At 42.5% G+C, this 12,245-nt stretch overlaps 1 protein-coding gene and 1 pseudogene across 4 annotated transcripts in view; both read right to left on the bottom strand.

Annotated features, from left to right (window-relative positions):
- Positions 1-12,245, bottom strand: part of hmga2 (high mobility group AT-hook 2) — a 160,393-nt gene that overhangs the window by 38,920 nt on the left and 109,228 nt on the right. The gene's annotated exons all lie outside the window — the stretch shown is intronic.
- On the bottom strand, positions 6,162-6,478 carry LOC140458300 (small ribosomal subunit protein uS14-like; annotated as a pseudogene).

Consider the following 12,245-nt stretch of genomic DNA (forward strand, 5'->3'; position numbering starts at 1 on the left):
CCTCACTGTCAGTGAGTCCCTCGATCAGGTGCTTACTGCCTTGGATTGACTCACCACCCCACTAGGTGAGAAGCTACCTGGAGGAAATTATGAATGCTGCATACTGCATGGCAACAGGACCACTGACAGCTCCTTTAACCCAAGTGACAGCAGGCTGAAACCTGTAAGAAGTCGTTACCTGGCCACTTAGGGATCTCAGCTGTTGCCCAGATGTCAACTCAAGCAGAACATAGAACATAGAAAAATACAGCGCAGTACAGGCCCTTCAGCCCTCGATGTTGCGCCGACCGAAGCCTACCTAACCTACACTAGCCCAATAACCTCCATATGCTTATCCAATGCCCGCTTAAATGCCCATAAAGAGGGAGAGTCCACCACTGCTACTGGCAGGGCATTCCATGCACTCTCAACCTGCTGAGTAAAAAATCTACCCCTAACATCTGTCCTATACCTACCACCCCTTAATTTAAAGCTGTGTCCCCTAGTAACAGCTGACTTCATTAGCGGAAAAAGGTTCTCACTGTCAACCCTATCTAAACCCCTAATCATCTTGTACACCTCTATCAAATCTCCCCTAAACCTTCTTTTCTCCAATGAGAAAAGCCCCAAGTGCCTCAGCCTTTCCTCATACGATCTTCCTACCATGCCAGGCAACATCCTGGTAAACCTCCTCTGCACTCGTTTTAATGCCTCCACATCCTTCCTAAAGTATGGCGACCAAAACTGCACACAATACTCCAGATGAGGCCGCACCAGAGTCTTATACAACTGCAACATGACCTCAGGACTCCGGAACTCAATTCCTCTACCAATAAAGCCCAGTACACCATATGCCTTCTTCACAGCACTATTTACCTGGGTGGCAACTTTCAAAGATCTGTGTACATGGACACCAAGATCCCTCTGCTCATCCACACTACCAAGTAGTCTACCATTAGCCCAGTAATCCACCTTCTTGTTACTCCTACCAAAGTGAATGACTTCACACTTAGCTACATTGAATTCCATTTGCCACCTTACTGCCCAGAGGCAGGGAGGCAGCAGGAGTTAGGTACACCACCACCCAATTAAATGCTCTCCCATCTCCATGCTTGCAATCTGTGAGCAGAAGATTTCACCCAAAGAAAGTAGGGCTTGCAATGAAAGATATGGATTTGTAAACTTCCTCCTTTAAATGATTAACAGATGGCACAATTCTTCCAATCTGGGCAGAATTCCTAATTTAACACAGACCAAACAAAATGTTGCCTACTTACCTTCAAGGTTTTCCAGACGTCCTATGAGGTCTCCACCACACGGCATGGTGGCTCAGTAGTTAGCACTGCTGCCTCACAGCACCAGGGTCCCAGGTTCGATTCCAGCCTCGGGCAGACTGTCTGTGTGGAGTTTGCACATTCTCCCAGAGTCTGTGTGGGTATGCTCCGGTTTCCTCCCACAGTCCAAAGATGTGCAGGGTAGGTGAATTGTCCATGCTGAATTGCCCATAGTGCTCGGTTCATTAGTCAGCGAGAAATGGGTCTGGGTGGGTTACTCTTCGGAGGGTTTGGTGTGGATTGGTTGGGTCAAAGGGCCTGTTTCCAAACTGTAGGGAATCTAGTCTAACCTATCCCAACAGATCCAATTTAGTCAATCATACAAGCAGTATTGGAGTGAATCTTCATATAGTTATGCCTCCTTTTTACACCAATAATTGTTGTATTCCAATAATGGAACATAGCTTAAAAGGTCTAAACACATGCTGATCTGCTACTGTCAAGAAAATGAGGGGTATTAGGGTGCCAAGTGGCAGAGGGGGTATGGTGGCAGGTAACAGAGAGAAAATAGTTTCAAATATGAAATTAAAAAAAAGACTTAAAAAGGGACCTCAGTGATTACTTGACCAGGCAAGAAGCAGTCAAAACTGAAATTAACATTTTTAATCAAAACTGACTAAAACCTCCACCTCTCATTCGACTTGCACTTTTATGAGAGGTTTGCATGTTGAAGATACAAATGTATTGCCTGCAATCATCCAAGCTTAGAAACAATTAGCACATTCACAGGAATACACAAAAGGGCTGCATTTCAAGTATTTGCGTTGGGGAGTGAGGAGGTGGATTTGTGACTGTAACTGACGGTGGCTCTCTCTGGTCTCTGAAAGGATAAACCTCGGTTGGCAAAGCATATTGATTTGTTGGTGCTTAGATGTTTCTCCATAGAAGGACAATTCTAAATGTATTTGGAAAGGCAAGGACTGATTAGGGATAGTCAACATGGCTTTGTGTGAGAGAAATCGTGTTTCAATAACTTGTTTGAGTTTTCTGAAAAAGTGTAAAAGAAGCTTGATGAAGGCAGAGCGGTGGATGTTGTAAATATGGATTTCTGCAAGGGGTTTGACAAGCTTCTACATGGTAGACTGGTTAGCAAGGTTAGATCACATGGAATAGAGGGAAACTAGCCATTTGGATACAAAATTGGCGTGAAGGTAGGAGACAAGAGAGTGGTGGAGGAGGGTTGTTTTTCAGACTGGTGGCACGCTGGCCCTCTGCTTTTCGTCATTTATACAAACTATTGAAATGTGAATATGGAAGATATGGTTAGTAAGTTTGCAGATGACACCCAAATAGATGGTGTAGTGGACAGTGAAGAATGTTATTTCAGAGTACAACAGCACCTTGATCAGATGGGCAAATGGGCTGAGGAGTGGCAGATGGAGTTTAATTTAGATAAATGTGAGGTGCTGCATTTTGAAATGGCATATCAGGGCAGGACTTGTACCCTTTATGATGGGGCCCTGGGGATTGTTGCCAAACAAAGAGATCTTGGGATGTGGGTTTATAGTTCCTTGAAGGTGGAGTCACAGGTAGACAGGATAGTGAAGAAGGTGTTTGATATGCTTGTCTTTATTGGTCAGTGCATTGAGTATAGGAGATAGGAGGTCATGTACAGGCCACTTTTGGAGTACTGCATTCAGTTCTGGTCTCCCTGCTATAGAAAAGATGCTGTTAAACTTGAAAGGGTACAGAAAAGATTTACAAGAATGTTGCTAGGGTTGGAGAGTTTGAGCTATAGGGAGAGGCTGTTTGCCTTGGAGCACTGAAGACTGAGGGGTGACCTTACAGAGATTAATAAAATCATGAGGGACATTGGATAAGGTGAATAGCCAAGGTCTTTTCCCCAGGATAAGGAAGTCCAAAACTAGAGGGCATAGATTTTAAGGTGATGGAGAGGAAAAGATAAAAAAGGGGGCAACTTTTTCACGCAGAGGGTGCTGTGTGTTTGGAAAGAGCTGTCAGAGGAAGTGGTATAGACTGGCAAAATTACGATGCACACACATCACGCAAGTATGATGATAGATCAATGCAATGAGAAGTGGAACGGTTCATGTAAATCTGGGATGGGAAGGAGGTCAGAGTACAGCAAACACTCCTTGTTGATGGATTGTATTGGCCACTCTGCCAGCCATTGCAGCACTGTCATCAAGGTGGTTCAACATGCTGTGAAGGGGACTGAAGTGGGACAGACAATAGGACTTAAAGGTCCAGTTCCACAGCTTGGACTGGTCAAGGAGAGCTCCAGTATAGTCTTAAGACTATGGTCTGTGTCTTATTGGTTACTGTGTCCTACACAATTGCAGCAGGCAATGAGGCGATGTGATAGATGCTGAGGAGCCAGTGCAATAGGTGCAGTCTTCTGAGGAGGAGGAAGATGACTTTGAACTTGAGGAAGCTCTCCTTGTGCATGACAGAATTCAGGTGCATCAGGCACTACAGGGCAGTCAGGCCCTGATTGACAGTGGGTTCCAACAGGTGTAAGCCAGGTGCACAAGACAGTCACAGACTGTCAAGGTCAAGATGTCAGCATTTGGTTTGCATTGCAGGGCAAACTGCAGCCTGTACTTATTTCCACTCTTTGCCCTTTAGCTGGCTGTCAATAAGAATGCACAATTGGACTTATCCAAATTCTTGCCCGCCTGTGGTGTTCCCCTACTGAACAGTAACAAGATATCAGTGACCCCAGGCATTGTGGAAACAGTAGCAGGACTCGGATGAATCTGAGGACAGGTAAACTGTGTGATTAAACAACAACTAGGGTGAAAGAATGGGGTTATATGTGTGACGGAGTATAAGTCATGTCACCTATATTTTTTTTCTCATGGGAATTGTGCCTTCATGGTTGCAGTGCCAATATACTGTTGGTGAGGGGCAGCACTGGATTACCAAAGCTTGTCTGGGTGCAATGCACCCTATCAAAGATGGCGCAGGTACCAGGGATGCTAGACTTTCAGCAGATATCAGCTGGGCGGAGAGTTGGTCTGGGAAAGATACATGGTAAGATTGGGCTAAAATGGACGCGAAGAATGGCATTGGGATAAGGTAGTTAGTGAAACGCAATTGGTAAGATACAGCAAGAATCTCTCCAAAAGACCTCAATGAAACCTGGGCTAGGCAAAACATTCAGCTCCTTTCTACTGACTGTAATGAACCACAAATTTAGTGCTCAAGGCACAGCTGCTATTTCTTCAACATGAATGTCACTACACAGCAACATGGGATGACAGTTTCACACAAGCAAATACAAAACCACCCATTTTGACCGTTCAGTCAAAATAACGGATAACCTGCAGCAGCTTCTGGCCATGGTTTAAATATCATCTAAATACCTTAATGAGATCAGTATCTGTACACAGATAGTGGATATCTGGCAATAGACATAACATTTTTCTTTCAGTCTACCAATTTCCTAATAGCTACCTCAATTTTAAGTATACTCTTTTTCTCGCTCCCTTCTCTGCAACAGCCTGGTTGACATGTGCTTTACAATGGGTCTTGATGACAGCTTTTAAAGCTGTGCTAAACAGTAGCAAATACTTTTATGCCACATTGTAGATGGAAATGCATTACAAGGCTGCGCTGAGTTGCTTAGATGACTTCATAGACCAAGACAGTAAAGATTCTGTGGCTGCAGATAACCAAAACTAACAGTTTGTTAATAGTAATCAGTGATCATTAAAAAAAAAGTTAACTGAAAAAACCCAACCACAATCTGGATCACGTTACCTCCAAGAAGCTGCCATCAATTTTGCCATAGTGATTGTTATCAAACCACTGTTTCCTATCAGATACCTTGTTTAGACTGAGGTGAGAGAAAGTGCACTGTGAGCACCTTTCAGGGTTTTACCATAGAGGCACATGCACCAGAATGCATGTAATGAACTATGGGCTAGGTCAGCCAATATCTCTCAACAGGACAAGTTCACACGGGAAGACTGTAAAATGAAACCTGTCAAGTCACACCTGCAAACTGAAGTGTGCTTTGAAATTTGGACACATGCCAAAACTCTGCATATATTAACTTACTTCAGTTCTTAATTGGAACAGCACTGGAATGCACTAACTGCTGATAAATGAGCAATTTAAAACATTACATTGCAGTTTCATCATTCAAAAGAAAGACCGGTTACAGTAAACTCTCAAGACTTTATGTTTTTAAGGCAGTATTAAAATTTGACAACGCGATAGATGGGGAGGAGAGAAAACTAGAGTAAAAAAAAGAGGGAGATGTAAACAAAAGTAGAAAGCATTAAAAAAAAGGAATTTAGAGAAATTGATTATAGACATTTGGGAAGAATGTACTCAAAGTCTACACTCAGTACCTCAGAAAACATATGTTAATATGAGTCCAGCACAATCCAATGTCTTTCTTTATTGCTACAATTTTAAAAGAAATTTCAATGAGCTGCAGCAGATTGAATCATTGGATCCAGTTTGGTCTTCATTTGCCTGAATGGCTGAAATAAAAGAACCCTGCTATCCAGGATCAAGCAATTTACTCGATTGGCTCTGCTGTCAAAACTTCCACACGCTTCAACACCAGTATGCTGTGGTTGCATGTGTATTGTCTATAGTATGCAACTGTTTCGTCACCACAGAATTCACGAAAGGCCAAAGTTATAATATTAACTCTACATTCTCCTCTAAGCTCCCTATACCTATTCAGACAAAAGTAATGAGTAGCCTTGGGTTCAAAGTGATACACACTCACAAGGGTAATATTTTTTTCACAAGGTGAAGAGTGTGGAAAGCATTGCCTTGAAATGTGGTAGCTACCTGACAGAGCAGTGCTCCGAAAGCTTGTACTTTCAAATAAATCTGCTGCAACTATAACCTGGTGTTGTGTGATTTTATTTTTGGCAAATTAATTTTATTTACAGAAATGGAGCATCACAAAAATCAGCTTCTTCGAGCTGAAAGCAGTAGAAGTCCTTCAACAGGTTCAGATTTCCAATTTGTCATGTATTAGAATGCACTCATGCTCCTTTTGTAATTTAGTCCAACTTGACAAAGCCAATGTCTTTGGCATATTGCCTGAAGCACTGGCAGCGTATGTTGAGGCCCTGTTTCCCAATCACACCGTGGCAATTTGCACACACTCAGCACGAGTGGGAGCCCTGGCTGAATTTCCTGGAGTGGGACCAGTAAAGTTGTTGGTGACCCATGGCAGACAGAGTTTGAGAGAGAAAGGGGCGTTGTTTGATTTTTAACTTTGAAATGTGGTGGGATCCTCTTCAGAGTTGGTGTGTACTTGATGGGCTGAATGGACTATTTCCACACTGTAGGGATTCTATGAAAATGTGCCTTCTTGCACCAATAATCAAATTCTGTACTAACAAACAACTAGTGCCATTTGTTAAATTTGTTACCTTAGACTTGGCATTGTCTCATGAAAGGCAGAATGTCTCACATTTAATTAACAAGGAAGCACACTTGGAGGTATACAAATGTACAATACACAGGTTCTAGAACAGGGGGTTTCCTCTGTTTATGCTATGCTATTGTTTGAATAGATATTGGGCAACAAAGATAAATCTTTTCAGGGGAATGAACATAGGTTTCAATTATGAGAGATCAGTGCCATTGAATTGAAACGATCATGTGAAACATTTTGAACAATCTAATAGCCTCTTAGCTACAACCGTCCCCTGGCTGAACACTAACTCCCCCTCCCATTCCACCAAGGACATGCAGATCCTTGGCCTCCTCCATCACCAGACCCTGACCACATAACACCTGGAGGAAGAGCGTCTCATCTTCCGCCTAGGAACCCTCCAACCACACTGGATGAATGTAGATTTCTCCAGTTTCCTCATTTCTCCTCCCCCCACCTTATCTCAGTCCCAACCCCCGGATTCAGCACCACCCTCTTGAACTGCAATCTTCTTCCCGACCTCTCCGCCCCCACCCCCTCTCCGGCCTATCACCCTCACCCTCACCTCCTTCCACCTATCGTATTCCCAGCGCCCCTCCCCCAAATTCCCTCCCCCCTATCTTTTCTCTCAGCCCCCCGGCACACCAGCCTCATTCCTGAAGGAGGGCTTATACCTGAAACGTTGATTCTCCTGCTCCTCGGATGCTGCCTGGCCTGCTGTGTTTTTCCAGCACCACATTTTTCGACTCTTAGCCACAAGTTATGAACAACATATTCAGAACAGCATCAGCCAATGAAGGCACAACGTTTTGTTCACATGGACAGAACTTTCTATTGTTCCAGAAGAACAAAGACAAAACTCATCCCCTTAGAGTGAAATAAGAAAATGTGTATTTTGTTTAAAACAATCCTTTACACTGGTAAACATCAAGTTTGCTGACAAAGTTGATGCAACAAAAACTTTTCAGGACCGAATGGAAAAACAAAGTCCACAAACTGTTTTGGGATCTTTCTCCCACAGTATACAGTACACATACAGCATTTTATTTTATATTTCAGGACTTTTACTGTAATACCACTCACTGAAAAATACATACTAAAAAAAGACTCATTGAAAGAATCCCTTTATCTCAAATAGATAACAAAATGTCTCAGCCCACCATCCTTTGTTAGCAGCAATTACATAGAGATAAAGTAGTCCAAACTGACAGATATGAAGATGTGATGTGAAGGTGCCAGTTTTGGACTGGGTTGGAGAAGGTCAAGAATCACACGACACCGGGTTATAGTCTAACAGGTTTATTTGAAAACACCAGATTTGGGAGTGTTGCTGCTGCGTCAGAACTTCAACACACACAATTGTCATAAAGATGTTCAGTTCTACAATACTTTAGTTCAAAAAACAAACTAAAATTTAAAATGGAACTTTTAAAAAATATATATAACTATACAGAACCAAGTTTAGAATATTTTAAACTGTTAAAAAATTAACAAGAGCCTTAACAAGCTCAAGATTGCAAGCTGGTCAGTTCCTGATGTGCAAAAGATGTTTTCAAAAGGTGAACTGACTCAAATACAAGAAGTTACTTTTGAATCCTGTACTTTTTTATGCAGGCATTAACCTCACTTTCTCTCGTGTTGCATTAAGTCAACAAGACAAAAGCAATTGAGCAGGGGAGTGGAGAAAAATTTTTAAACTGAGAGGGAAGACATGCACATAGAGAAGATTTTTAACAGTAACTTTTAAAGTATGGAGCAAAGTGGCAAAGGTAAAGGGATTTTTGGGGGTGGGGGGCATTTCAAAGTATCAGAGTATAGTGGTCAAACGTAGCGCTTCTAATGAATGCCGAGTCAGAGTCGGGAATGAGTTGTAATCCTATGTCAGCCAGAAGAGTCAAGAAGATTTGCAGCTGGAGAGGATTGGTCATGGAGGGTGAAGCAAGACCCTGGAGGGGTTTGAAAATTAGGCTTTGAAGTCAATTCACTTGGGTCCAGGAAGCCATGGGCCAGTGAGTTCTGGCAAGGGTGGACTGGGAAGGTATAAAGAGAACCAGATGTACGGCAAAAACAGACAAATTCAGAAGTCAGTCTTTGAGGTGAAGAAAGTGTGGATTGAGCTTAGCTACTGGTGAGAAAGGGGTATAGCCGCAGACACGCAATATTTCAGAGATCCTGGTAACAGACCATTGCTGTGTAGGAAATCCGGCACTGAATGAGTAGAAAATCATTAACAGAGGACAGTGGAGCTTTCCTTTTTGGCTATGGCATATTTCCCATCAGATTGTTCCCTTGTATTAATCTAATATACACACCAGGGCAGGAACCAAAAAAATATATAAATATTAAATAGGGCGGCACGGTGGTTCAGTGGTTAGCACTGTTGCTTCACAGCACCAGGGTCCCAGGTTCGATTCCAGCCTCGGGCGACTGCTTGTGTGGAGTTTGCACATTCTCCCTGTGTCTGTGTGGATTTCCCCCGGGTGCTCTGGTTTCCTCCCACAGTCCAAAGATGTGCAGGTCAGGTGAACTGGCCGTGCTAAATTGCCCATAGCGTGAGGTGCATTAGTCAGAGGGAAATGGGTCTGGGGGGGTTGCTCTTTGGAGTGTCGGTGTGGATTTGTTGGGCCGAAGGGCCTGTTTCCACACTATAGGGAATCTAATCTAGAGAATTTTAGGAAGTGCTGGTTGAGGGAGTAATCTTGGTTTTGAAACTGAAAGAACATCTAACATTTCTACCAAAAGGAAGATCAACAGGGTTTTTATGCTCACACACCATCCAAAAGCAATGGCACTTTTTCTAAATTATCAGAGAGCCAGGTTTAATGATTTTTTTTTTGCAGATGCAAAGCCCTGTGGACCAGCAAAATCTGAAGTGGGCTTGAATTTGCTAGTGACAACAAAAAAAATGCTGGCGATTGCAGCGGGTCAGGTAGCATCCATGAAGAGAGAGCAAGCGAACACTGAGTTTAGGAGAGTCATCTAGACTCAAAACATTAGCTTGCCTTCTCTCCAAGGATACTGCCTGACCAACAGTGAACTCCAGCGTTCATTGTTTTCAGTACAGATTCCAGCATCTGCAGTAATTTGCTCCTACATTAAACTTACTAGTGTTCTTTAAATACAAGGCAAGCTCCTATGGGGTGGATCTTTCCAGTTATATTAATGAGCATCCTCATTCAGCATTGACTATGAGGATCAAAAAACCGTTAACAGAAGCTTTTTTCCAAAAGTGGCCTTGGGATTATTTTCTGGTTGGCTCCTTCAGCAGACAGCACAAGTAAAGGTTAATGAAATGATGTACATTACATATACATCATTCACAAAATATATGCCAATGAGGATGGTTTATCTTTTCCTATCCTTTGTTGGGGTACATGCCATTCAACTTGTGTGGTACAGCTACATTGTTTTTGTGTACTAGCCATCTGCCTATGACATTGCAGTTATGGTGAAACAGGATTGGAAATCAGACATGTATTGGTCTCATATATTCAGATGCATAGTAATTCTCCATTTTCAGATTGTATTTTGGTATTTCCATTACGAATCCAATGATGGAAATTTCCAATAGTGTTGGGTGGGGTGAGTCATCTGTTGGCTGGAAAGTTCTGCTCATCAGGAGCTGCGGGCCAAAGATGGCTGCTCATGTGCTCGGTAATGTCATGAGGCCGAGTTGGCCCCAGGGCAAAGGTAAGTGGTGAGAGGAGATCTCGCAGGGTGCGAAGTTGCAGTCATAAGGGGCAGTAAATGTGGTTCCCATTCACCTGCTCAACGTCCATGAACATGATTAGGTACCATCCTCTAACTACCAAAGTACCACGCACTTATTTTGCTTCCATGAATGCCATGTATTGGCAGGCTTTGACTAATTCCAACAGCTCAGGAAGAGATCCTGGTTTGCCCACCTAAAGACCTCAATTCACGCCGGCAGGTTTGTTGACCCTGGCCTTCCTGTACATAACTTAGGTTGAAAAATGGAAAGGGATCTGCTCGTATCTCACCACTATTGGGATTCCACCCTTTATGGCATATTTATATAGGGAAACTGTGTACAGAGGAACCTTGATTATCCAGCAAGATCGCTAGGTCCTGATGCTTGGCTAAACTATGTTATCTGGCATTTGATTATCCAGAGTGTGAAAAAAGGCCCTTCAGCCCAACAAATCCACACCGATCCTCCGAAGTGTAACCCACCCAAACCCATTCCCCTAATCTATATTTACCCCTGACTAATGCACCTAACACTATGGGCAATTTAGCATGGCCAATTCACCTGACCTGCACATCTTTGGATTGTGGGAGGAAACCTATGCAGACACGGGGAGAATGTGCAAACTCCACAGAGACAACCACCCGAGGCTGGAATCGAACCTGGGTCCTTAGCGCTGTGAGGCAGCAGTACTAACCATCGAGCTACCGTGCCACCCAAATTAACTGAGCGAAATACTCCCTGCCCACGTCCTTCGGATAATTGAGGTTCCTCTGTACATGTCATGCTAAAACTACACACTAACATTCATAGCAACATTACAGCATCTATACAAACAAAACTTTATAACTAATGATAATTTTTATCTCTTTAATCTAGTAAAACTATCCTGAGGTACTTTGCAGAACTGTTATCAAATTCTGACACCAAGCCACACAAGGTGTTATCAGGCCAAATTCTGGGTCAAAGGGTTGATGAGAAGTAGTGTACTCTCATACTTACATAGGCAAACTAGATGGTAAATGTGTGCATTTGTTTTTAATGGAAATATTAACAAGAAATTACGCTCAACATCACGTGAATTGCAATCAAGAGAAAATGGCTTCACCATTACCCGTTATACAATTCAAGGTTATGTTGTTTAGTGATGGAAGTTTTAGCTCGAGTCCATTGTTTCCAAAACCTTTACCTACTGTGACTCCATATTGTTGAAAGTTGTTGCAAACCCTCAGTGGAAGTTGTAAGAATGGAGTAGGGAGGTTGTAGGGGCAGAGAGCACAGCTATTTTTTAAACTCATTCAGAGCTCCATGGTAGCCATTGTTGCAGCCAAGCTCAGGACCCCACAATTTCAGACTGTAACTCTACTTGGGATCCTGACTTATTGATTTTATTTGACTCAATATGAATTTTATCTGAATAAAGGTTCAAACAACTGCACCTCAGTCTTTTGCCTTTTACTTTTGTTATTAGATGCTTCCAGAAACTAAATAAATCTGACTGACTGAATGGCACCTGGGAAATTAGGTAAATGCACTTAATTATTTCAACTTAGAGCATTACAACTCTGGGCTAAAATAGCAATTGTAAGCCCAGGCTTTTGTTTGAGGCTGAATCTTTCAAGTAAAAAATTATAATGATGAAATTAAAAGTCAATTCAATGAGTATATCTTATTTTGTTCCTTTAATGTGGATACTAGAATCGCAGTTTCAAACAACATTTAAAAGGCATCTGGATGGGTATATGAATAGAATGATATGGGTCAAATGCTGGCAAATGGGACTAGATTAATTTAGGATATCTGTTCGGCATGGATGGGTTGGACTGAAGGATCGGTTTCCATGCTGCAC

Source organism: Chiloscyllium punctatum, chromosome 32, assembly GCF_047496795.1.
Source record: "Chiloscyllium punctatum isolate Juve2018m chromosome 32, sChiPun1.3, whole genome shotgun sequence".
Lineage (NCBI taxonomy): Eukaryota > Metazoa > Chordata > Chondrichthyes > Orectolobiformes > Hemiscylliidae > Chiloscyllium > Chiloscyllium punctatum.